The sequence below is a fragment of the Schistocerca nitens genome, chromosome 2 (assembly GCF_023898315.1).
Source record: "Schistocerca nitens isolate TAMUIC-IGC-003100 chromosome 2, iqSchNite1.1, whole genome shotgun sequence".
NCBI classification, from domain to species: domain Eukaryota; kingdom Metazoa; phylum Arthropoda; class Insecta; order Orthoptera; family Acrididae; genus Schistocerca; species Schistocerca nitens.
This window is the reverse complement of record NC_064615.1, coordinates 538869625-538874469: the sequence shown is the minus strand read 5'-3', so window position 1 is coordinate 538874469 and position 4845 is coordinate 538869625. Positions and strand designations below refer to the sequence as shown.

The window sequence follows — 4845 nt, the reverse complement described above, 5'->3', positions numbered from 1 at the left end:
TCCGAAAAGGTAGTCGCCTGCGCTTAATGTGCACTAATAACTTGCGCTAAGCGGTCGAACTACCCTAGTTGGGATCTCCAGGCCAATAATACCACACAATCAGTTCATCACCCTAATGTTATCTCTCGGTAATAAGGCTCGTCTAACATACTTAGTTACATGCTCCTTAGGTCGCTTCAACGATTCTTTTATGAGAATGACGTGGAAAGAGTAGTGTTAAATTAGTGAACACATAATTTTGTAGTCTTAAAATTAAAAGAACTAGATGCTTTTCTTCTGTTGTACACTCCTGGAAATTGAAATAAGAACACCGTGAATTCATTGTCCCAGGAAGGGGAAACTTTATTGACACATTCCTGGGGTCAGATACATCACATGATCACACTGACAGAACCACAGGCACATAGACACAGGCAACAGAGCATGCACAATGTCGGCACTAGTACAGTGTATATCCACCTTTCGCAGCAATGCAGGCTGCTATTCTCCCATGGAGACGATCGTAGAGATGCTGGATGTAGTCCCGTGGAACGGCTTGCCATGCCATTTCCACCTGGCGCCTCAGTTGGACCAGCGTTCGTGCTGGACGTGCAGACCGCGTGAGACGACGCTTCATCCAGTCCCAAACATGCTCAATGGGGGACAGATCCGGAGATCTTGCTGGCCAGGGTAGTTGACTTACACCTTCTAGAGCACGTTGGGTGGCACGGGATACGTGCGGACGTGCATTGTCCTGTTGGAACAGCAAGTTCCCTTGCCGGTCTAGGAATGGTAGAACGATGGGTTCGATGACGGTTTGGATGTACCGTGCACTATTCAGTGTCCCCTCGACGATCACCAGTGGTGTACGGCCAGTGTAGGAGATCGCTCCCCACACCATGATGCCGGGTGTTGGCCCTGTGTGCCTCGGTCGTATGCAGTCCTGATTGTGGCGCTCACCTGCACGGCGCCAAACACGCATACGACCATCATTGGCACCAAGGCAGAAGCGACTCTCATCGCTGAAGACGACACGTCTCCATTCGTCCCTCCATTCACGCCTGTCGCGACACCACTGGAGGCGGGCTGCACGATGTTGGGGCGTGAGCGGAAGACGGCCTAACGGTGTGCGGGACCGTAGCCCAGCTTCATGGAGACGGTTGCGAATGGTCCTCGCCGATACCCCAGGAGCAACAGTGTCCCTAATTTGCTGGGAAGCGGCGGTGCGGTCCCCTACGGCACTGCGTAGGATCCTACGGTCTTGGCGTGCATCCGTGCGTCGCTGCGGTCCGGTCCCAGGTCGACGGGCACGTGCACCTTCCGCCGACCACTGGCGACAACATCGATGTACTGTGGAGACCTCACGCCCCACGTGTTGAGCAATTCGGCGGTACGTCCACCCGGCCTCCCGCATGCCCACTATACGCCCTCGCTCCAAGTCCGTCAACTGCACATACGGTTCACGTCCACGCTGTCGCGGCATGCTACCAGTGTTAAAGACTGCGATGGAGCTCCGTATGCCACGGCAAACTGGCTGACACTGACGGCGGCGGTGCACAAATGCTGCGCAGCTAGCGCCATTCGACGACCAACACCGCGGTTCCTGGTGTGTACGCTGTGCCGTGCGTGTGATCATTGCTTGTACAGCCCTCTCGCAGTGTCCGGAGCAAGTATGGTGGGTCTGACACACCGGTGTCAATGTGTTCTTTTTTCCATTTCCAGGAGTGTAGATATGGACCACTACCCTTTTCGAATTGTGATGGGTTATTTATGGCCAATATCAGTAACAAATATATCTAGTGCGATACGACAATTACAGTTACATTTACTCCTTGAAGAAGTACCTATATCAATTCTCTGGTGACCACCACATATTACTTTTACTCCTCACATTTGTGCAATCAGTACTTTCTATCCAAATGACTAGTTACACCACGAAATTATTCCATAAAACGTTACTAAATGGAACTATGCAATATATACCTATAGCTTTATTCTTTCGTTTCTAAGATTAGCAATTAAACGACGATCAAAAGTTGCTGAACTTAATTGTTTCATGAGCTCAGTAATTCGTTTCTTCCCGTTTCCTTTATCATGCACCCCTAAAAATTTTCTACTGTTTCCTGTTCATGTATTACATCGGTTATTAGCATGACTCTATTTGTTGTAAAGAACCGAAAGTTTGTTTTCAGAGATCCACATAAATGATCGTTAAAAATCATCTTCTGGTGCCCTCTCTAGTAGGAAATATTTGAAAGTGAGTATGCTGGCATTAGAACGAAGAATTATTGTCAGGTACACACTGCAGAAACATGTGCTGCCCCTAGCGAACCGTTTCACACTGCTAAGATGAAAAGTCTCTGATCGTAGACAGTAGGGTAAGTGCAAGTGTTAGAAAATAACCAGCAATTTGCGAGACCAGATGGTCGTGGCGATTCTCGTGCCTGTCATAGAGACACCCGTGACTTCTTTGTCCAGCGAAATGTCCTGTTAGTTCGTGGAGAAGTGCGTTATAAGTTGTGATTTGGAAGTACATTTTAGCCGCTTGATGAGCTTTCTGTTGCCACCTTAATCCATCTATCTTATATAAGTGTCTGTGCCATCTGTCAGGAGGTCTTCGCCTCGGTCTATTTTGGTAAACGAGGTCTGTCTAGTATTTGTTTTCACCATCTGCCATCCCTTCTTCCAGCGACATGACCAGCCCTCAGCCGTTTCAAGGTATTTACTGTTACTATTTTGTCACCGACCTTTCTAGTAACCTACATTAGATATGTACTGCTTTCTTTCTGTATTTGTGTAGCCAATCTTTCTTCTCGTTTTTGAGCTACTGTGACTTTTCTAACAATATTCTAACGTCCTCGTCTCGGCCAGAAGATATTACTGGTAGTATTGACGGTTTACTGAGCTCTCTCGACAACTTAGACTTGAAAACTGAAGAGCATCTTCCGAGAATCAGATACTATGTACTGATCAGGTAGACTTATTCAGTTACAACTGCTGTCGAAAAAATATGGTCTATGGTGCCCTTTTGAAATTATTTTGCAATATCCTATTAACCATTTGTAACGTGACACTTCTGTATCTCCATCTCTTAACTCCGTCACACCAGGATATGTTCAAATGGCTCTGAGCACTATGGGACTTAACTGCTGTGGTCATCAGTCCCCTAGAACTTAGAACTACTTAAACCTAACTAACCTAAGGACGTCACACACATCCATGCCCGAGGCAGGATTCGAACCTGCGACCGCAGCGGTCGCGCGGTTTCAGACTGTAGCGCCTAGAACCGCTCGGCCACTCAGGCCACCAGGATATGTCCGTCATCGTACGTTTCTCACTGTTTCAACAGAACCTCCCCACTAACATTAATCTTCAGATGCATTCCTGCTCTAATTCCAACTTAACATCAGAACTGGTAACCACGAAGTAGATCAAGCTAAGGAATTCTGCTACCTAGGCTGAAAAATAAGCCATGACAGACGGGGCAACGAGAACATAAAAAGCAGACTAGCACTGGCAGAGACGGCGTTCCTGGCTGAAAGACGTCTGCTAGTATGGGACGTAGGTCTTAATTTGACGAAGAAATTTCTGATAACGTTTTGTAGCACATAGCCTGTGGTAGTAAGACATGGATGGTGGGAAAATCGGAACACAAGAGAATCCAAGCTATTGAGATGTTGTGGTACAGAGAATGTTGAAAAATAACGTAGACTGGTAATGTAAGGAATGAGGAGGTTCTACGCAGAATCGGCCGAGGACTGGAATATATGGAAAACATTGAAAAAAAGAAGGGAAAGAGTGATAGGACCTGTGTTAAGACAGCAGGAAATAACTTCGTGGTACTAGAGGGAATTGTGGAGGGTAAAAACTGCAGAGAACGATACGGATTGGGCTACATGCAACATTTAATTGAGGACGTAGGTTGCAAGTGCTATTCTGTGATGAAAAGGAATTTGTGATGAGCCGCATCAAACCAGTCAGAAAACTGATGACTCAAAAGAAAATATTACAGAGTGAAATGGTCCACAGAACCAAATTTCCACAACTAATACTGTGAGATTTTATTTCACTATCAAAGCAAGAATCTTTCAGTTGTACTCTAGTGTTAAGACCTGACAACATGGGAACCTGCTGGTCCCATTTTCTGTTAGTGGGTTAGTTATAAACTGCACATGAGTGCAACAACAGCGTTTCAATATAGAAGTACAATTAAGTGCGCCGCTGCAGATCACAAACAATATATATTGCTACATTTATTGCACCTATTTGTCTTTCGCTCGTGGTGTCGAGGTAGCGTCCTCGCTTCCCGAGCACGGGGTCCCGGGTTCGATTCCCGGCAGGGTCAGGGACTTTCATCTGCCCCAACATGACTGGATGTTGCTCTGTCGTTTTCATCGTCATCATTCATCCCCATTACGTTCGGAGGAAGGCAACGGGGAAGGAGTCATCCGAATGGGACGAAAATCGGTAGATTTTATGTATATGTACAGACAAACAAACGATTACAATTTCAGAACAAAATCAGATCATTTATTCAAAAGAAAGAGCTTCACAATCTGAGCAAGTCAATAATGCGTTGGTTTACCTCTGGTCCTAATGCAAACAGTTATTTGACATGGCACTGACTGAAGGAGTTGGTAGTGGTAGATGTCCTGTGGAATATCTCGCCAAATTCGGTCCAACTAGCGCGTCGTATCGTCAAAAATCCGAGCCCTGCCCATAATGCTCCAGATTGGGGGGGGGGGGGGGGGGAGAGATTTTCTCACTGAAATGTAAGCCCAGGTTTGCTTACCATAAAGAGCAACAAAAATGGGCTCAGAACACCGTCGACCTACTGCTATGCTGTAAGGATGCCGCACACTTACA

The 4845-nt window shown here is 46.5% G+C and overlaps 1 non-coding gene across 1 annotated transcript; it reads right to left on the bottom strand.

Annotated features, from left to right (window-relative positions):
• Window positions 1-3199: 3199 nt before the first annotated feature.
• Trnaf-gaa (transfer RNA phenylalanine (anticodon GAA)) lies at window positions 3200-3283 on the bottom strand. The gene is given in 2 exon segments: window positions 3200-3234; window positions 3244-3283. It is a non-coding gene; the product is annotated as a tRNA-Phe (tRNA).
• Between the last annotated feature and the right edge of the window lie 1562 nt (window positions 3284-4845).